We start from the raw sequence: 23,010 nt of genomic DNA on the forward strand, positions 1-23,010 counted from the left end.
GATAAGATCAAAAAGCACAGTGACATAAAAAGAAACAAGATAAGGTTCACTAAATGCAGAAAGAGAAAATCAAAACACAGGCTAGCTGCTTAACAGTGGAGAAGATTAAGAAAGACTCAAAAAAGATTGAAGCATTCAATAGTATCTGTTCTCAAGTCTTTCTGATAACAAAGAAACAAAATTGCATCTGTAGAAGCTCTCTGGAGTAAAATCTGTAATAAATTCATTTTTAACCAGGAAATAACAGTGTAGATGACAATATATTTAAGAATATGAAAATAAAATAACTGTTTTTTCACTAAGAAAATAACTCTATAAAGCATAAGCTTTATTTATTCCTGATCTCTAACTAAACATAACTGTCCCCTCAAATTTGCCCCTAATATCCAAAATAAAAGCAAACCTTGCACTAAAAAGCAAAAATTAGACACTATAGTACAGTTATAGTAGTTTTCCTTCATATAACTATTCACTTAAATGCACATATTGATTTTTCTTAATGTCCTCAATGAATTTCTGAATTCTAAAATATCTAGAAGTTTAGATAGTAGCATCTTATTGGTTTTCCTAAGAGCTGATCATATTATTTCATTCTCTTAGGCCAGTTACAAGTGTTGCGGAGTACATCTGGTGCAGGTAGATCTGTTTGCAAGCTGCAGTTTGAGCTTTGGGTGGGAGCCTGAGACACAAGGCCATGAACTGCCAACATTTGGTTAACAAAAGGCACAAAGAAAAGTGGTGGCATCCAGGTGGATGGATAACACATGATCATTTGGTTAAATGACAGAGCCAGAGATCAGATCTATTTTCCCCATGTATGAAAAATATTTTTAATTTGGATTCTAGGAATGAGAATTCTCCAGGAGAGAAAGCACTTTCTGTAGACATTGTCCAAATGTTTTGATATTTTATTGTAATTTTCTGTTTTGGTAAAACATGTTATCAACAACAGATGGTGATGGTCTACATTTGCTTGATCCTATCTCACTGTATGAATGTGGGCTACATCTTATTTTGGCCACATCTACTCTTCTGCTTCTGTGACTCTGAATACCATAAATATTCTTTTGTGCAGTGAGGAAAGGTCACATTTTATCTTGCAGCATTAGTTATCTTTTTATTTTGCACTGCTTTATCTTCACTTTTTAAGGCTTAATGGAAACAATAAGAATGTGGTGGAGGAATCATATAACCTCCCTCTTCTTACATGCGTATTATGGAACTACAATGGTTACATGTAAAACATACTCTGTTTTCTTTATGTAGCCATATAAAGCAATGAATATAGATCCATAATCAGAGCAGAGACTAACAAGAGAGGTTTGTACATCTTCATATTGAAAAGTGCAAAAATATTTCTTAAAATTGCTCTGTAACTTCTTATCTGATTGAAGAATCTTATGCACAAAGAGAGCACTCAGATTTGCTCTGAAACTACTTCAAAGAGCATATTTGCTAGGGAAAATTGTAGGAAGATTTCATCTCTGTAGGCATGATATCTTAAGATTAGTGAAAGAGGTTTGATTTGATAAGGATACTTGAGTAGAAATACTAAGGATTTTCAGTTTTTTCACCATCAGTTGGTTTAGAAAGAGAGGTTGGTTTGAATCATATTTAGATAAATCCACAACAGCAGAGGTGCTGTAGAGGCAAATAGAGAAGAGCTGAGTCCTTATTCCATAGCTGGGCAGCAAAAGCTTGCATTTTTGATCTTCAAGATAAGTTGTTTGCATTTATCTAACACCAACAGTATTCTGCCACTGTCTGCTGTTTCATACCTGGTAATATTTTGATCTGGTACTTTTTATTTGCATATTTCAAGTCCTTCACAGAAAGACTGTTTTGACCTTAGGGCCCAAAGCATCAATTCTGTCTTACTGACAAGCCTAAGGTTACACTAGGAAAGTATAATTTATCAATATCTTATAGTGCATGTTGAAGTCAAAGTCCACCCTTTAGTGTTTTCCTATTATAAAAAAAACCAACCCAAATTAAAAAAAAAAGACCAGCCAAAGTAAACTAGAAATAACCACACCAAACCTCCTACCAAATAATTTAAAAGCCCCCCCCAAAAAAAAAAAGAAAAAGAAAAAGAAAAAAAACAAAAACAAAAAAAAACCAAACCAAACCAAACCAAAACAAAAAAAACCAAACCAAACCAAACCAAACCAAAAAAAAAGGCAACCAACCAAAAAACAAAACCCCCCCAAAAAAAGCCCACAAAAATTCCCAAGAAACAGAAGGAAGGCATGTTTAAATAGTTCTACTTTCTTGGGTTTTAATGTGAGACTGGGACTGAGCCTGTTTCCAGTACAGCTTTCAAGGTGACCTCAAGAATAACTATCTTAACATCTATTGGTCACTTTTATTCAGATAATTTACCCAGGCTGACACTTCTCTGTGCAATCAGAACATTATTTTACAAGGACACTCTTAAACCCACCAGAAATCCCCAAGATTTATAGCATATTATCAGACATTGATTTATTTTTCTTATCATTTTCTCTGCAACTGGATAGAAATGAGAATAATAATTTAAGGTGATGTTTTATATAGAATTAAAATGTACTACCTATAAAAAAATGTAATTGTGCATGCAAAAACTGGGGCAGGTTTGCGCATGGAAAATAGACAATAGTTTAAGCAAGGAAAATTCTTAGTCTGGAGTACATGCAGTGCAGAATAAATCACTACATGATAGTCAGTAGAAATGCATCTTTACAATGAAGAAGTCTTCTGAAACTCCATATTTACACTTTTGCATGTTAGGCAGCAACAAGACAGTCTGTGCTGGATGAGGATTACCAGCTAATTAATAATTGCTCAAAACTTTCTTTTTTTCCCTCCCAGCAATGTGAAACCAGCTCAAATACAGTGGATACATTCCTGTTCCCCAACTAATTCTAATCTACCTCTAAATAGCTAAGGTTCAGGCTATCATCTGGCACAAGCTGAATGCTGATCTTTTGTCTCTCAAAGGGAGACACTATACTTCTCTTCAGAAAAACACAAGATAAAACAATGATCTGTTGCTGTTCCTCTTATAGCCAGGTCCACTTTCTCCAGCTTTTTTGCTACTGCATGGCTCTTTTTAGAGGCGAGGTCAATTCTGTTGATACATCTAGTACCAGTCATAGGGCCATAAATCTCTAATGCAGGAGACAGTGAAGTCATTAGTTTAACACAGTGACAAATGGAAAAAGGTACCTGTCATCCACTAACTGAAGACCTTCCATCATACTCGAGAACAAATCAGTGTCTGGGTGTTGCATGCTTCAGAGCTTCTAGTGTGAGAATTGTGTTCTTGGAGATACCATCCCAAAGGACTTACCCCTGAGGTTTCTGCATGCACACCTCTCTTGGTGTTCTCCCACCCAAAGACGAGTAAGAGTCAATTCAAAATGCCTAAATCAAACTTTCTCAAGTAATTCAATTTTTCTAGAATATTTTTCTGATATTCCCTAAATATCAGAAATACATAACTATTTTATCTCTTTTTTTTAATTTATTTTTTGTTTTAAATATCTATAAGTCCTTCTTTTGGAGGACAGGTTCTTCTTCCAGCTCAAATAAGCATAGGAAGAGCTGGCAATATTTTGAAATCAGTATTACTTTTAGCCAGAAGAGTTTTACTGTCTCAAATTAGAATTACACCACTTTTAAGTGACCTTGTAGATATAAATAAGTTAATGCATTCCACATCTTAAATTAACACGTTGATTTTTCCAGTTACTAAAAGAAATATTCAAAGTGAAAATTTTATCCTTTTTTATTTCACATTTGATTTTTTTTTTCTTGCCCAGTCTATAAGTTCCATGGAAATGAAAGTAAAATAATAAATTACATGGAATGACTTACTTTCAAAGTCCTATAATTACTTCAGAAACAGGATTTTTATACACACTCTGGGAAAAGATTGAATTCATTAAGACCTTTTGTCACAAGTTAAGTTTCATTCTCTGGACCTTTATTTTTTAAGTAGTGAGGGACTGTGGTGGGTGACCTTGTGACCATTCCACATGCCTACTGACGCTTCTCTATCACTCCCCTCCTCAGCTGGACAGGGGACAGAAAACAGAATGAAAGCCCCTGGGACAAAGATAAAGGCAGGAAGGGATCACTCACCAGTTACTATCATGTGCAAAACAGACTCAGTTTGGGGAAATTAATTGAATTTATTGCCAATAAAATCAGAGTAGCATAACAAGAAATAAAACCAAGTCTTAAAACATCTTTCCTCCACTCCTACCTTCCTAAGCTAAACGTCAGTCCAGAATTTTGTACCACTCTCCAAGCGGTGCAGGAACGTGCAGAATGAAAGCAATGTTCATCACATATTTCCTTCCCCCTCAGGGGAAAGACACCTCACACTCTTCCCCTGCTCCAACGTGGGGGAAACTCACATGGGACACAGTGTCCACCAGCTTCTCCAGTGGGGGTCCTTTCCACAGGCTGCAGTCCTTCAGGCACAGGCTGCTCCAGTGCTGGTCCCCTGTTGGATCACAAGTCCCACAGCAAACCTGCTCCAGTGTGGAACCTTCTCTTCATGGCTCAGTGGGTCCTGCCAGAATCCTGCTACAGAGTGGGCTTCCCAAAGGGGCACAGCCTCTTTTGTGCATCCACCTGCTCCAGCATGGGGCTCTTCAGGGATACAGGTGCTTCCCAATGGACCTCCACAGGCGGCGGGGCACAGCTGCCTCACTGTGCTGTTAACCAGGGGCTGCAAAGGAATTTCTGCTCTTGTGCCTGCAACACCTCCTCCCTTCCTTTTGCACTGACCTTGGTGTCTGCAGAGCTATTGCCCTCTCATATTCTCACTCCTCTCTCCTCTGGCTGCAATTACATCTGCGCAATAACTCGTTTCCTTCCTCAATATCCTATCATGGCTGCTATCATGGTACTACCATGGCTGAAGGGCCCAGCCTTGGTGAGCAGTGAGCCCATCCTGGAATGGCTCTGTCAGACATGAGCAAAGCTTCTGTCAGCTTCTCAGAGGGGCCACTCCTGTATCCCCCCACTACCAAAACCTTGCCACACAAAGATCCAGCTTGTAAAGTAAAATTTATGTTAGTAGTTCCTACAGCCTATGACTCTTCATCTCAGAGCCATTAATACACTACTCCTGATATAAGAATGAGCAACAGAAATGGTATAGTCTTCACATCTCTCTGATCAATTGCAACATCCAGTTTTCCTTGTTGGAAAATGCAAGGTTCTTTAGAGACACAGAAAGTGTCTTTCTTCAAGGAAGTGATGCAATTACACTTAATATCAATGTAGTTCTTAATGTTATGACTTAGAAATAAATTAACAGTAATAAAAGACTTATTCTGTACTGGATGTTGAAGTCTAGAAGATAAAAAAAGTGAAGATCAGAATTTGAACAAAAAACAAATTTGTGTTGGTACCCCCAGCACTACAAAGGGAAACTACCAGAACCTATGTATAGGGTGAACTTGTATTGTTAACAATACAGAAACTCTTTTCAGAAAAGTGAAACATTCCCAGTATTTGACAGGGAAACAATGAAAGAGAAATATCCTCGTAATATATGTTTGTATGAGTAATTTTATTCAAGGTTACCGTAACCTTCAGTTGTCATTTGCCATGAATTTGCCTTGCAAATTTGAATTATCACTCATTTCCCTCCTTCCATCCCTTCCCGAATTACTTAGGTTTACCTCTTTGTTTAATTTGCTTGTTGGACCAGATCCTCCCTCTTGCAAATTAATTATCCAGGTAAATGTATGATACTTTCATAGAAACTATGATGTTGTGCAAGTTCTACAAATGAATAAATGAAAATATAAGTTTTGTTGTATCAGAAAAAAAAATTCAAAATATTTTTAAAAATCTAAAACATTACGAGTGACCATGTTATACAATCTTATTTAGAAAAATAGCCTTGTCCCATCTTGAGTCAACAATCTGGTCTAATCACTCATAAATGAGATACAGTATTTTACTATACTTGTACATATCTGTTAGTATCAGTCTCTGGAGATGATGTTGTCAGCAGTGACAATAGCATTCATAAATAATTAAACTTTTTTTTTCAAATCTGAAAAAACATAAAACAGAATTTGTAATTTAAATGAAGGACTTATTCACCTATCCAAAAAATAATCAAATTTTATTAATTTGTGTAAGAAACTTGAAAAAGTTTCATTAGAAGCATTTGGTTGAACTCAGTTTTAAAGTGGAATTGGATGTCAGATTTTAACAACTTCTTGGCTGTGCAAAAGTCTCACTAGTTTTAGTATAAAATTTTGGGAGCCTCACATTAGAACAATTAATCACTGAAATGGAAAGAAACTAGTGTATCCATTGGCACATAGATAAATCACACATGATTTCTTTCTAATGTCTAGTCACAGAGAATAATAGAAAACACAGCTGGCAGGAACATTAGGAAATTATCTACTCCATTTCTTTCCTCAAGCCAAAATCAAGTGCACCTCGTTCATGCCTGACAGATACTGTCTAACATCCAGTCATGGTGCTTCCACACTTTTCCAAAGCAATATGGTCCTTAAAGATAGAAATTTTTCCGAGGTATGTCAGGCTTAATCTACCTTGCTTTAATTTATTTTCTTTCACACACATTTCAGATATGGAAAGCAGTTTATCCCTTTCCTCACTGCAGCAATCTTTTCTATACTTCAAGACCACTATCACATTTAACACGACACAAGCCTTTTCAGCACACCTAGCTTTTCAGTGCTCAAAAATTGCAAGAGAAGTAATCACAAGCCTACCCTAAGCTTCCAGAAACTGAGCTCTGAATGAAGATTGTGCTTGGAGGAACTTCGTCTTGGAAATCTGTTAGGGTAGAAGAAGAAAGGAAACTTGAAATGTAGTCAGGAGCAGTTTTTATGCAGAGCAAGTTGAATTATCCCCTTGTCACAATGAATATGAAGTACCCAGTTAAAACACAGCAATGCAATATTTATGTGTAGCTCCAGTGGACTTCTGCAAATTTTATGATGAAGTGAAGGATATAGCATGTGTTTTGGAATGTGTGTCAAACCTGGACAGATTTCATAGAGTTATGTAACCTCAGTCTCTAGCGGAACATCTACACCCAAATGAAATTATTCATAGGTAATTGACTTCTCTGTTGTTGCTCATGGATGTGCATCTCCTTGTTTCACTTAGGAAAGTAGGAGTTACAGCCTAGTTTTCCAATGTCCGATATTTTTCCTCTTTCTGTTGGAGGAACTTCTACTAACCAAATTCTGTTGACATCCAAAAGACAGAAAACATTTATTTGAAATTCATTGGTTTCTTTCTCATTTTTTATTTTAAAATATGTGCCAAAATAATTTTCAAAGCAAAAAACAGATAGTCTTTTTAAAGAAGGACATGATGCTGGGTTCAATTAATAAGATAGAAGCAAGATGTAGAAAACTGCACTGGAACTGGACATTTTTTTCTTCTTTAATGACATCATCATTATTTTTCAGAAAACTACGTTCATATGTCACTTCAGCTGGGAATAGCTTATATTTAAGCCTAATACATTGTTCTAGGTGATCTCTTTTTGCTATAAATCTTTGCATGTGTTTTGGAATGTATGTTTTTCAGGTGATGGTTATACATGAGAAGAGGATGACTTATCTGGATGTTATCCAGTTTGCAGTCAGAATGCCAACTGGGTAACAGTCAGCACGATTTTTCACAGAAAACCCTTCTCAGTGCAACTTGAGTTTTGCTTTTCTGTCTGAAAGGTATTCACAAAGAAAAATGCTGCATCATGGGTGTTCCTAATTCAGAGGTTATTTTAGAACTGGTTCATAACCACACAAATCTGCACAAGGCTAAACTTCTCAGAGTCTGGGCTCTGGGGTGGTTTGGCCAAGCAGCTTGATCACTGTCATGGTGTAGTAGTTAATCTGTGACTAATTTTTGCCCTGATTAAGCAGAAAGCTCAATTGATACTTACTGTCCATAAAAAAATGCTTCTTTATGCCTCCATTCCTACTTCTGTCTTCCCTATTTCAGGACTGAAGAGAATTCCAGAACTTTTTCTATAGCCTTTTGCACATTCAGAATCCAATAGGACTTGAGCTTTCCCTGAATGATATCCTCTAAATAATAAAAATAAAGACAGCTGAGAGAGTTTAAAAGTGTCCTCTAATTTCCAAATCCAATACAATCCTTGTTTCAGAAAGTATAAATTAAATGCTTGAGACCAATGGATTATCAATCATTATCATAATGTATAATATACTAAATTCTTAGGATGATGCATTTAAAAATTTTATGTGACATAACCTAAAATCAAAGGTGCAACACCAAAAACTTTCAAATATCAAGAATTCCCTCTACAAGACATAAAAAAACTATAAATGCATCTAGAAAACAAAATAAGGATAGTTTGATTGTCTCACCTTCACTAAACATCATGTTCTGCTGTCCACAATCCTTTCAGATGTGTTTAGCTGTTTACAGAGTAAATGTAAAGTGTTAGACAGAGATGGAAAAAAAAAATCACATTCTGTAATCATAGGCAATATCATCAAAGCAATGTAGTAGAACAACTCCCACTCCTTATACCTTGGTGTAATTTATAGATACTCTATATTGCAACTTGATTGTTTGCTTTAAGTACTCATCACAGGTTCTGGCAATTATAGAGACTATTAACCTCTGTCTTCTTTAAATTGCTCAGATACTTTCATCTGCATATTTTCTATCCTTAGCAAAAATAGACCATATTTTGGATTTGTCATTCATTACTAAACAGTCTTCAAGGATCAACATATAACTACTGCTAAAAAAACCCATTTCTAGTACTAATAATGGGTCTATAACTCAGATTTATTCATATGGCATTATACATTTTCTTACAGAACCACTTATAAAAATCTTTTTCTTATAGATTTCTGCAATCATAATTTATACCAGACCTTAACATTTATTATTTGAATTTGATTGTACCTCTCTATCTAATATATTATCTTTATTTCATCACAAAGTGCCATATATATTGTTCAGTATAAGCAAATTAATTTATCAGAATGACACTTTCTCAAAGTCACACTATTCATCCCTGAAGAAACAGACAGAGTTTTATAGATCTTGCAGATTTTGCTTATTTTAGGGAAGGACCAGAACATTCATGGCAGTACTTATCTTTTAACTAATTCATCATTAACTTGTACATTTTTTATGAATAAGATCCTTAAAAGAAGTAAAAGCTTAGAGTTCTGACTTCAAAATCCATAATTTAATGTTCATGGAAATGTGGGGTTTTTTAAAACTTGGCTTATTTTCAATAGCAACATCTACAGAGAAAGCAAAGTTTAAAAACTTTTCCTTTCAAATGCTTACATTTATCTGAGTAGAAACACCTTTAACAGACTATATGAGGAAGAAAGGATGATTTTTTTCATGTTCTTGCATCTGGGGAAAAGGAAGAAAAGACAAAAATACAGTGAGGATAAAAGTTTGAGCTGAGATCGAGAAAGAAAAATTGTGAAAATTATGAACACAGGAAAAGGCTCTCAGATGTATGCAAGAAACTAAATTATATGTCTACGAATGAGAAAATACATTTATAAATTAACTCTTATTAGATGGAAGTTGTTAAGATAGAGGATTTCATGGCTGCCTCAAAATGATGGCTCACAGTTGATGATTTTTGTATCAAGCATAACTACAATATATGAAAAGATGTTAAGAAGCCAATAAGTGAACAAATAGATGGATTAAAGGGTGGAGCATATACAGCAACAAAAAAAAAAATAATTAAATATTGAAGTAGGTGATTTAACACATTACCAGGGTACTTTCAGTATATTATTTAATGACACTTTGCATGAAAATAAAATCATGTTAAACAGACAAATAAGATTGGGCAGACTCTTTATCAAGGTGCACTTTTCCCAGTGCACTAGGGCCAGTGAAACCAACCACACAGTTTAGAGTTCTATGTATGTGATACTGTGCCAGGAAACAAGTCTTTAAAGAGAAAATGGAAAACATAATCCTGTCTCTATCCAGCTATCCTAGAGTACTTTAGGAGCTCTCTAAGTGGCAGAAGATTTTCCTACTGGAATATGAGGAATCAGTATGCTTTCCACCTGCTTTGATAAACATGTTTATCGGCGATGTTTTTCTTCTCCAGTATGATGGGATTACTTTTGGTACTTTCCCCCTCATTACTGTAATATTTTCCAATATTTCATAAATACTGCACCAAAATTCTCCATGAGGAATAGGGGAATCATTCCACACTTGTGTTTGTTAGGACTAGAGATGCCATTTTAAGTATGTGCTGTAACATTTACAGCACAATCAAGATTTATTAAAACTACTCCACAGAGCACCATTGTAAAGAATTTATGAACTATAAAATTCAAATAAAGGTCACTTGAGATGCAAAAGTTTAATTTTGAGTATCATGTTATGGTGTAGCACTGCTAAACTTAATGCTTGTTTAAACAAACGGCTTGAGGATATTTGTCTCAGAATGTAGAGTTTATTAACTCCAGTAAAACAACTTAATATTATCTTTTTTTCTGCTTAACTTTGATTTTTAAAGGCTTGCTCACCTTTTTATGTCCAGTGATATATTGCTTTACTTTGGTGAACATAAACATAAAGCACAAGATTGTTGTTTTTTTTTAAATATTGTTTAATAAAACTGTTCATACTTTTATCTTTATCATTATTTTGAGGTTTAATAGTCCATTTCATAAAATTTGTTTCCATTAATTGCCAGCTGCAAAGGTTTTCCCAACAATAACTGTCATCTGTGAAATGGAAAAAAGAGGGAAAATTTTATTAATACTTAGTAAAAGCCTAAAAATTGAAGTTAGAAGAGAAACCATAATTTATGGATAATAATGTAGAGCTGCATGTGAATTCCACTGGATGAAGACCAGATTTTGCTGGAAGTTAATACTGTTTAAAAGTTTTGTATGCAAAATATCTCTTTCTTCCACCAATTTCTATACTTTTTTTCATTTTCACAAATCTCAAACACTTGGAGAAACCCCTTGCTCATCTAGTTAAAAGCAGGCAGAGAATGCCTTTAAGCTTCCAGGAGGCTGCAAGAGCCAAAAAAATTTCAAATTTGTTAATATTAAACATTTATGATTTGTCAATAAAAATTGTTTCCTGTTAAAATTGGCAGGGGTGATTAATTGCTTTCTTTTAGTATCTTATTGATGATTTAGGAACTTTATAGAGGGAAGTTGAAATTGGTAATCCCATCTACCGTAACACAGAGCCAGAGGTGGTCCCCACAGAGGCAGCTATGAGAAGTGATTCCATGTGGGGTTATAAAAAAGCATACAATTTTTTGCATGTCAAGAGCATCAGACAATGTTTTAAAGATCTTTCAGATGGTTTCTCTTTCAGCATATGACTGTACAACATAGAGGCCAATATATTTAGGATCAAAATCATAGCAAAATGACTAACAACCAGAAATAACATAAAGCTTACATATTTTAGAAAACTGAAGAAATTTTGACCCTGTGAGCTCATTTTTAATAGAATTTTCACAGACTCTACCATGACCTTTCTCCACTACATATGAAGATTAAGATTTGAACTCTAGTTTTCTTTTAAGCAAATTTTTTTTTTTTATGTTATGAATAAACATACAAGAAAAAATAATTCCAGATTTAAGAGTGTTAAGGAGCAGACTCATAAGATAAATAATAAAGTTTGAAGAGAAAGGATGTGAAAAAAGGGATGCTGGCTGTGGTAGCTACACACTGCCTGGTAGAATGGACCTAAGCCTTTGGCAAGATTTGTTCATCAGTGTTTAATTACAGGAGATCTAGTAATCAAAAATGCACACATGGAAGATATATTACAACATCTATGCAAGAAAAAGGAAGGGGTCATTAATTTTAAAGATAGGAAAGACAACAGCTTGTATTATCTACTGTTGATCCTCTACCCATGTGAAGCTCTGAAGTTAGATATGCTTCCTCTTACTTTCAGTACAAAAAATTGCCTGTGGTCTTCGATGTGTTTCTTCAAGTGTTAAATTAACAAACCAGCTCCCAAAGCTGTCAGTGAGGAATGCCCCTGCATGTTCATTTTCAGCATGAGACAATTCACCCTGCAGACTCAGCAGTCTGCCTGGGTCAGGTCTTCTCATTTTGACAGGGACCATATTCAAAAGAAGTGTATTTACTACCATAAGAGGAGCTTGTTTGTTTGATTTTTTTTTTTTAATTTGACAGAGCAAGTACAAATAAATAAGCATGTAGTGTCATGAAATATTTAATCAGAGCCATAAGAAAAAGTAATTTCCTGAGGTCTCTGAATAAATATATTCTGCCAACCCTTTGATAAAACTTTCATTTAAATTTCAAGTTACCCAAGGAAGCTATTTAAGATTTTTAAGGCTATTTTATATTTCAAGGGGAAAAAAAAAGTTTGTGCTTGCTTAGGAAATGCATACTAAATTCTGCACACTACAATGGTATTTTTTATTACTAAAAGACCTCACGCATACATTCCCCTATGTATCCACTGTTCTACTGAAAAGTGTTATTTTAAACATAGCACACTGACAAACATGACCTCATGATACACATATGAATTTTGTGCTGCTTTCATGCTCCACTGACCTGCCTATAAGTATCTGTTAGATTCACCACAAAAGCAATCTAGAAGTAAGTATTAAAAATTTTTAAGGTATCAGCCTAAGAAAGATGTGCACTTTTGCAAATAAAGAAAAAGTACTGAAGTTAAATTACCAAGACAACTTGTGCATTACAGATTTTTAATAGTACTGTCCTTGTAGCATAGCATTGGGTTTTCTCACACAGTTTCACAGAAATGTGAAGAGGTCATGTGGTAAGTAGTATACACTGAGACTGTGGATTAGGCCAAGCACAGGCCTATAAAGTGTTTTGAAGTGCAAATAGTCAAGGCTGAATAGAGCAGGTGATTAAGGGGAAATTTTGTGTACAGAACCCATGGAGATAATATTCTTTATGTAAGAGCCTCTTCTATACAAGGCTACCAGGATCTTGTGGTAGGTAAAGGAAAGTCTTAGAATTTAGTGCCCATTGATAGGATTAGAATGAGTTTGAAGGCAGAGACAAAAATTCACAGGATGCTAAGACAGTAAGTGAGTAAGATGATAAAGAAGCATGAACTGAAGAAGTGGGACAGCATTAATTCATGCAAATAGGTTGACAGTAGGAGGCTATGATCAACTAAGAATATTATTGAGAAGGATGAGAATTTAGAAGAGTCTAGAGAGCTTTGAGGAAACGGAGATTTTTAATACCGGTGAGAGTGTTTGTAGGTACTGCAGGAAGCACAATGGGAAATCACAGAGAAGAGGCTAAGGATACAGAACCAATAACATTCAAAACAGTAATTGGTGAGGATAGAAAGAAGAGAGGACTCTGAATTCAAGAGAGAGATCTTGAATGCTTCATTGAAAGTGTCTGCCTATGACATGATGGTGAAGAGGAAATGGATGCCAGTAAAAACTAAAAAGGATCAATGAGCAAACAGAAGCACTGTTACTCTTTCAAATCTACTGTACTTTAAAATCTTTAATTATGGTGATGGACAAAAATCAACTAAATTAACAACCATATGAGAAGCTTAATGGGAATAATTATTAATAATGTTTCAAATTTTAGTCTAAAAATTATTGTCACTAGTTTAAAACAAAGAGGAGATACTGTTCATGAAGCAAATAAGATATTACTGAACTCTCTGATCTCTGGGGGAAATTACGGAGGCCTGAACCATAAGTAAATGGTTCAGAAAATATTTGGAGACATTCACAGAATAAAGGTTTTCATGGTCTGTAACATATGATAATACAAATTGCAAGTCAAGGAGGAAGTTCCACCAGGCTTCTATTTTGTCATATGTTCTCCAATATCTGCTTACAGTCACTATGACATACTTGGACACCGGGTGATTGACTTATGCATTCCCTCTATCTCTCTTGCTCATGTGCAGAGAGAGACACAGACACACACATACACACAGAAACAAAGCATGAAAAATTACTTCTCTTGTAAGTAGAAGCATTGTCTTCACATTGTTAACAAAAAGGATTTTTTTAATTTTAAGAATACAATCATTGCCAAAGATTGCTGAAGTGCAGAATCTCAGATGTTGAGTCCCATTGAACCCATCATGGGCACTTGTGGGAAAACCCAGTCTAAGAATAGAGACTGATGGTGCTCTCTGGCAGGAGAAGTAAATACATGCTGCCTCACATGTGAAGGATGTGAAGTCAGGCCAAGGAAATAAGGAGAGTTGAATAGAAGAGATGATGATTTGGGGATCAGTAGGTAAAATCCAAGGACCTGAAGGCGGCTTGAGTCGCTCTCTACAGATCTCTGTGGGGATAAGATCTATGTAGAGATATTCTCTCAATGAATGAAGTGAAAAAACATTTATATTTAAGTGCAAAAAATGGTCTTTTAAATCATTGTGGATCCAAGTGCATTTAAACTGAGCTGAGATTGAGGTGTGTGTATATATATACATATATATATATATACACACATATGTATATTAACACAAAGGGGTAGGTGGTGACTGTTTGTGTATAAATAGGTAGATATGTAGATAGGGCAGACAGCTATACAGTGATTAGTGTCTGTCCAAAAAGAAACATTTTTCAATTCAAAGCCCTCCACTCAACACTTCCTTTTTCCATCTTTTCTTGAAATCCACTGCACTTTAAAGATAAGCCCTGTAAAACTTGTCTAAGTGGTGTCAGCTAAATGCTTACAGAAGAAAGCTTTGAATCAAAGAATAGGAAGATGGAGGGAATCCATGGTCCATAATAGAACTTAGTAATTTAAATACCTATATGTAAAGGAAAGGAAAACTTCTGTTCAAAATATTGTAGCTTTTTTTTTATTATTTTGTAGCACAGAAATATGTTGAGCTTCTATAAATAGCAAGCCATTCATAAGATTTTATTGAAACTGCTACTATAACTGTGCCTAATAGGTGTGAAAAAACATATTATGCTGTTTGATTATTTTTTGATTCACAGTATCTTTTATTACTGGTAACTATGTATGACCAGTTTTGTTGTAACAGTTATGCAAGATATTGATCAACTCTGCAAAAACCTCCTTTGCTTTGGGGAATGTGTTTAACTACAACAGAACCAGCTAACTGTCCTTTATTCGAGATCAGAGGATGTATACTGCTATTAGTCACTGTTACAGCCCACTACTTCAAACCCATTCCATGCCTCATGCCCAGAGCAAAGCCAAGAGAAGTACAACAAGTGTACAATTTACAAGAAGTATATGTGATCCACATTAGCAACAGAACAGAGGAACTACCATAATAATTACCTTGTGGACACAAAAGGAGCCATTTTTGTTTCAAATTTTGCATCAGCATCCTGGAACCAAATGTTGATGAAAAATTTTCAGGAAAACACATAATCAGCCTCGAGTTGGTTATTTAGGAAATATGCAACTTTTCCCATACATCTTTGGCTAAACTATACAATTTTTTTTTATCACATAATAGTACTTGTTCCTTACATTATCCCATAGGAGTGTTGTATATGTTTTCTATATACACACAAGTCACAATCTTCGATTTTATGTATTCCATTATATTTGAAGAATGTTCTCATACATTCCATCCTCTCTGGTGTCACAAATGAGTGTTCTAGGGTCCCTTAAAGAATCACCTCAAAGGCATCAGCAAAAGCAGGTTTAATATAAAAGTGAATGCATTAAAAATTTAATTGAAATAGTTCTCTCTACTATTTAAGAGATACTTAAAGTACACAAAGGAAACACAGCCTAAAACCTAAAATCAATCAATCTAATCAAAAGTCAACCTTTGTAGAGGCTGGGGGCAGGGGGAAGGAGAATGGGATGGGAAGGTAAGGATAAAAAGGAATAAGAGAGACCCTCCCTTGCTAAACCGGGCCTAAAGTTTCAACAGCACAAATAACACTTAATCAATAGCTTATGTTACACAGTTTAACAAAACAGTCATATAGAATTTACTAAGCACAACAGTATCTCATAGTGTAACTTAATAATAAATCCAAAATTCTTAAGAATCTAGGAGAGCAACTCTCATTTGCCATAGAGTAATCACACTTGCATACACACAGATGTAAGGAACATGTGCAAGACACACCTGTGAAAAATTCCCCTCAAATTCAGTGACTTACTCACACTGGACACTTTTGCATCTTCTCAACAGCAAAGAGTTGAGTCTTGAGGCATGGGGGTATCAGGCCAGGTTCCATCAGTGGTGTTTGGTGTCGGTTCTCCAAGTGCAGCAAACCTGAGGGTTTGCTGCCTCTGAGAGGTGCCCATTCAGAGTGAGCTTGCTGCTTGCAGCCTAACACACCCAGGAGGGCTCAAAAGTTTTTATTCTGTTCTAAAAGAGTGGGCTTTAGTCACAATAATTTTTCATCCTGGCTACAATTTGGGTAGGTAACTTTCTTTAAAATTTTGATGAGATAAAAGTGTTTTTCCACTTGGGTTGTTATTCAGGAGAGAAAAATAAGTTTCTGAGGCTCTTCATTAAAGCTCATTAGACAACATTAGTTCCTTGGAGCAGACAGTTTCTGGTAAGCTCAAGAGGAGCCCAGCCCAGGTGTTGTTCATCAAGGCCAAAGTCTAACAAGCATTTCTTAGACCCCAGTGTGGCATGGGGGAGGTTACACTGCCACTCCTGGCCATAAATAACTAGTCAATGGAAAGAAGGTGGCTATGTACAGAAACCAAAGCAGGCTGCTCTGCTCTGCCTGTATCTACATGGAAGAATGGAGTATTCCTATACTGTATGCTGCTGTATTATACAAAGTAAGGGTTTAGAGAATTCAGTGTGGGTTGTCTTTTAAGAAAAAAATTTCTTGTGAAGGTCCACAAGAAAATGCATTGCCTTTACCTAATTATCTTCTAAAACATCTTCACATACATTGTGTGTAATATGCATTTTTATTTCTAAAGTCTTTCCTATTTCAGTGAATTCATACAGTTTACTATTTGAAAGCAATGAATGTGAAGAAATATTCTCAGGAAAGTGTGAAAGAAGGCAAAAGGTTTTTAGTTTGCAAAACTTTTGTTCGACATCACATAGTTTTAAATTGCAGCCTTGAAAAAGTAATTGAAAAATATGAGAACAAAAATGGAATAGCATTTTAATCATCACTGCATACATATGTTTTATCAGAGCTCACACTCAGATGACAGAAGCATTGTTATTTGTAAATCTCTGTATGGAAGATGGCTGGAAGGTGAATTAATATCCATGTACAAAACTACATGCTAGCAGGGCCTCTGGCAGTTTTAAATCAGCTGAAAAGCACCTTAGTTACTAGGGTTTATAATCCATTTTGTCTCCAATACAAGAACAAAGCAAAAGTTGATTTCTCTGCATGTGTCTGTGGGTTTGTGTGCGCCTCTGTGTGTCTGAGTACATTGGTAGTAGTACCAAAGAAATTAAGATATGCCCTTTTGAGCATCCCCCATTTTGTATCTTTCATAAAACATTGTATTTATTGTATTTTTTATAATTATTGACAATAATGCTGTAATTACAGTATATGTCTTCAATCCACCATTTGCTGACTGTTTTCTATCCCTGATGTAAATTGTTTGATTTTAAAATTGATTTTCTTTCATAGTATATTTATTTCTATCTTCTTATTTGTGACAGAAATAAAGAACTTGATAAATAAATGTTAGTCTGATGAATTAAATAAAACAAAAATATTTTTCTTTAACCTTTGCTGTACTTTTAGGTTTTTTATAGTTTCTTTAGGATGGAATATGCAATAATAGTAACAAAATCTACACAAGATGCTTGGCTCCCTGACTGTCCCAAGACATGAATATCACTCCTTCCTTGGCCTTTTTTAGTACAGTCAGTAATTCTAGGACATTGTGAGATTTTCTTCTGTGAGTTAGCCTCATAGAAAAGAGCTAAACTAATAAGTTTTCACTCAAACATCTAAACATTTATTTAACATTCACAATTTAATGATGTCAAATCAAGAATGCAACCATATATGAGTAAGCTGTCTGTGTAAGGAGGGCCAAATTACGAGCCCAAAGTCAACAGATTTATCCAGAATCTCTGAGCCAAAATATTGCAACAAAGAATGTAGAAAGAAAAGGGGTCCTGACCCAAGGAATAGAATCCAAATGACGTAGGTTTTTTGGGTTTTTTTATGTTTTAAATGTAATCTAAATTTGTTCTTTGAGCAGATCACTGTGGATCTCAGTCATGCTGTGACCATTTACCTACCAGAGAGAGATAAAAACTATGGGGAAGGGTTTATTCTTTTTGTGCAGCCGTGCAATGAATGTAGACTGAGATTATATCACAGCTGTCTTATAAACTGTAAAGTAAATAAAGAAAATTCATAAAATTCCATATATTGATCATAAGCAGAATGAGGTGTCAATATCTCCTTTTTGGTTGTCTTCAGTTTTTGTCTTGTTTTCCTGGTGAAATATAAATATTTTATAATTTTAATCTTGTGCCTAGGGACACCCCAACAATTTTATCATAAAAACAACAAATTTGAACCATGATAAATGTTAATATAGATTTCAGAGCTAGACATGGGTGAGATAAAGATGGAAGGCAAGAATCCTAAAATTTGTTCAGCAGTGTTGCAATGAGCGATGGAAGGCAGGAAGAATGCAGAAAGCTGGCATGTCAGTGCAGACATCTCGCATATTCCTCTGAAATTGCCATGAATGTGACCATGCAGATGGAGGCAGCAGGGCCTCCAGTATAGTGCAATGAAGAGAAGTGTTTTATTTATTTATTTATTTATTTATTTATTTATTCTCCCCTTTAATTTCCCATTCCAGAATTTGTTTAGCCGAAGACTGTAAAAATCTATTGTTTCCTTATAACAGCAAGTGCAAAAATACAGATTTTCTGAACAGTCACCTTTTCCAGCAAATATAGGCACAGACCTGCTCTGAAATGTACAAATATTAAGTGTTAACATTTATAGATCCAGAATACCACAGAATTTTACCATATAGTGAAGAATCAGATACTGCAGTTCCTAGAGAAATAAGACTCCCACTGGCATGAAGAGGGTTTTGCTTGAGGTCAGAATGCAGGATCAAACACTAAATCACAGAGATGCTGTCAGACCAAGCCAGAAACCATTTCAATACATCACTTCTTGCTCACTCTGTTTTAAAAACAGTGGGTCTCACCCATCTGCTGCTTTGAATTTTTTTTTTTAAATAAAGAAATGCAGACATAACTGATTGAGACATCCGTGTCCTTCTATCTCCAGAATTAAGTATCATGGAATATGAATATGACATAATGTTCAGTGAGTTTCTTTAATGACTTTTTTTCTTTGCAGACATCTTTGCTAGTCTCTCTAACTAAAATATTACAAGAAGATCAGTATTTCAAAATTAATATCATGGTGATGATTTTAAGTATCTTAAAGATTTTAAATGATAAAAAAATTCCCCAAGTATTAGCTCTGCTTTCTTCTCTTCTTTCTTCTATCCAAAAATATTTTGGATATTTTTTGGTACACCTTTTTTTTGAGTATAATTAAAGAAGGAAATGAAAGTACAACTAAATCAGTTAATAGAAAACCTAAGTACAGGGAACAATAGTGAAAAATAAGAGAAGATTACATCAAAAAATACTCATGATGACACGTTGACTGATACAGCACAAGCATTTACAGAGTATATTATGTTCTTATAACATTCTGGGCCACACATAATTTGCAGAGACTGTAAGTTTTAAGCTAAATACAAAGAGAAATTAGAGAGCAAAGTCTTCAAGAGCAGAAATGTCTACCAGAGAGGTGAAGAAGAGATCAGTGTAAGACAGTGGATGTACAGATGAGAGATCAGTTCTGAGCCAGCTGAGGTGGGACGACAGAGGAGAGCTCAACTCTGCCACACAGACTGTGAAAGGGCAGGGAGAGTAAGTGTTGGTGAAAGATGCTAACCGGGAGCAAATAAATTGGGACTTTCTGAAAAGGAACGTGTAAGAGATTTCATTTTTTTTAAATGCAATTACAGTCCTGAAGCAGCGGTTAATTGCTTATGAGAAGACTTTTTGCATGCATATGCCAACCAGACAAAAGTATAATGATAAAAAAATAGATCTGGAAACTTCTCTGAAATTCACCATGAGTATCAGTGAGCATCTGTAAAACAACTCGCAGCCATTTTTTGCATATGTGTTTAGGAATGGAATGGCATAGAAGCAAAAAGTCTAAAAAGAACAGTTTCCCCTACACAATAAAGTAGACACACTGAAATATTTACAATTTTTTCTACTGTATATGATATACAAATTATTTAGAAGTGTTTGCAACTCTTCTTAAATGAATTAATCACAATAGTTAACAGGATTTTCATTCTCATGTCAAGATTTCAAACAAGGAAAATTGATGTTTTTGTAAATTAATATTTTTTTGAATTTAGCATGCATATGAATCAGACTATTTGGATTTTTTAAGATAACTTTCCTTAAAAGCTATATGAAAGTCTCCTTACATACTTTTAACACCCTAACCTAGATATAAATAATTGCTGTTGACACAGAACTTACACACGACCTTACACTGTGTCATTTTATCAAATGCAAACAAGACACCTGCTGAGTATTAGCTTCGGGAAGCATGTCAGATATAAATCACTGAGTAAATACCCCAACCATTCATGTGCAACTTAATTCATCTTTAAAACAGTCTTTCTAGGATATTCCCCGTTTTAAATTTTTTGTTTAAAAAAAAACCACTGCTCTATCTCAATTTAACTTGAAGATAAAATGCAGATAATAAACACCATAAAGGCCTTGAGAATGCTTCATTAGGGTTTGGGCAGGACACAAGACTGGTTGTATTCACATCATAAGTAAAGCTTTACAGACTGAAAGGGTTTTTATTTTTTTTTTTTTCTATTTTATTTCTTTCTCAAGACAATATATTACTTAGGAATAACCTGCATTGGTACAGCCACCCAATATACCCGACTGGAGCCCAACTCCTCAAAAAAAAACCAAAAAACCCACATTAAATTTAAAGATACAATAACTGAAAAAAAGTTATCAAGAACTTCAGGCATGTCTGCCATTGTTACATAATAATAATACAAATAATGTAGAGAGGTCAGAAGTGATATTTCAACTTTGGCACTATTGCTTAGCAAACATGCTAGTAATTGCTCCTGTGTCCTTTGCTACTTTTTGCTTTCTTCTGCTTTGGATGAAGTGTTCAGCATGTGCACTGTAATTCTCACTCTGACTGTCACTCACAATTAATTGTGCTGAAACACAGAAGATATGAGGTTGATCTGGTTGCTCATATCTCTAAAGATAACCCCTACAGACATATTAATCTGAAAGTTCCTATGTGGATACATGTGAATTAACTAAAGACGGTGGGATAAGCTTACCACAGACCAAACACCCTGCTTTGCAGAAGTTATGTTTTACAAATATAATCTGCCAGCTTTAAGGGTTTAATCCTACACATCAGAGGTGCTGAGTATTGCTTGTATAAGCACAAGATAAAAAAGGATGAGCTGCAAAGGGGGAACAGCAAAGCTTGCAGCTGCATTAGCAGGAAAGCAGTGCTACATATATGTCAGCTTGTTCCCGTCTAGTGACAGATGTTAAGGCTAAAGATGAGAAAGAAGAGTTTAGTCCTTGCTGACAGTTCAAAATTATACTTGAGACCACCTCTCTCCAGGCATGCCAATCACCCTCATCTCTACTGTGTTAACCAGAAGTGAGGCCAGTAGTCTGAACAACTTGCTGTAACTTCAATACTTTGGTCCTTGTGCAGACCTGACACACACCTGGGAAAACAATGATGCTTGTGCTCCACCTCCTTCTTTCCCTATTGCATACAGCACAAGGACAAAAATGAATATTTATCTTCTTATAATTTATTTCTTTCTTTTATGCACAGACATTTGTACCATGCAATTCCTGTATTTTTGGCATTCTTACAACTGTTGGCATGTGGAGTGTCTGTTTAGCATTAAGCATGAATGCCTTCCTTTGAAAGGAATCTCTTTAATTTTTATGCCTTCTTTAAAAGCGTTCTCAAAAGCCCTAGGCCAAACAGCCATTTGTAATTTTCATGAATAAGGCATCTCAAATAAGGTGATCCCAAGGTTACTTCTGAATTCTGCATAAATGTTACAAGAATTTGAACTCTACTCACAAAACACCATGTCCAGTGGATGTTTTTTGTGGGGGAGAATCCTGCAAATGCCATAAGGGAAACCTTTCTGCAAAATTACTAGATTGTGGTGTATGGGTGAGCAGCTGTACATATATTAATTTCACTTAATTCACGATGCAAAGTCTTGCTATTTTTCCTGCCATTTTAATCTCATTCCAACAGTCATTATGAAAAAATTCCTGTCACAAGATTCAGCACAAATTGAGCATGCCAGGATCATTCAAACCTATTAGAATGTGAGTTAAATATTAAAATGTCAATTGTTTAGAACCTTATATTGGCAGCTGTTACTGTCTTTTCTATTCCAGGTTCAGAAAGAAAAAAAAAAGCATGAAATGGAAAGAGCCTGAAGAAGTAGGCCTGAAGAAACTTGTTATCACAAAATATTCACAATTCAAGTTTAGTAAAAACCAGCCTTATTTCTTCTAAGATATAAAAATAAAGAAAACCACAATTTTCATGCCAAGGGTCAGTAAACATATTTGTTTCTGCCTCCGAAAATTGTCTTTCCTCGCAAACTTCTTCAGTGTGCCTTTCAGCTTGTAATAACTGCTGAAACTCCTGGCACTAGTATATAATGACCATGTCCTCACCAGCTTCTGTTTTCTCAACCTGTCACCTGCCTAAAATACATTATCAAAACAGTGTTCTTGCTGCTTTAAGTCCATTTTATGCCATGGGGTTTTCCACACTTACTGCATAAGACCTCTGACTAAAATATAAAATCCATCCATTTCTCTACTGCAATATTTTCCCAATGTCATGTTTGATTCACCCCTAGGGAAATACACAATTCACTGTTACCTGCA

The 23,010-nt window shown here is 35.2% G+C and overlaps 1 long non-coding RNA gene across 5 annotated transcripts in view; it reads right to left on the reverse strand.

Moving 5' to 3' along the window:
- Positions 1–4,165: 4,165 nt before the first annotated feature.
- LOC135299240 (uncharacterized) overlaps positions 4,166–23,010 on the reverse strand; it is a 273,288-nt gene continuing 254,443 nt past the window's right edge. For 3 of the 5 annotated variants that reach the window (XR_010361268.1, XR_010361264.1, XR_010361267.1), the window contains 5 exons: positions 10,560–10,760; positions 9,337–9,408; positions 8,394–8,444; positions 7,946–8,090; positions 4,166–6,822 (listed from right to left, as the gene is read on the reverse strand). This is a non-coding gene — a long non-coding RNA (uncharacterized LOC135299240). The remainder of the gene's footprint in view (positions 6,823–7,945; positions 8,091–8,393; positions 8,445–9,336; positions 9,409–10,559; positions 10,761–23,010) is intronic. The other 2 variants (XR_010361266.1, XR_010361265.1) reach the window with 2 other exon arrangements.

The sequence above is a fragment of the Passer domesticus genome, chromosome 4, assembly GCF_036417665.1.
Source record: "Passer domesticus isolate bPasDom1 chromosome 4, bPasDom1.hap1, whole genome shotgun sequence".
Taxonomy (NCBI): Eukaryota; Metazoa; Chordata; class Aves; order Passeriformes; family Passeridae; genus Passer; species Passer domesticus.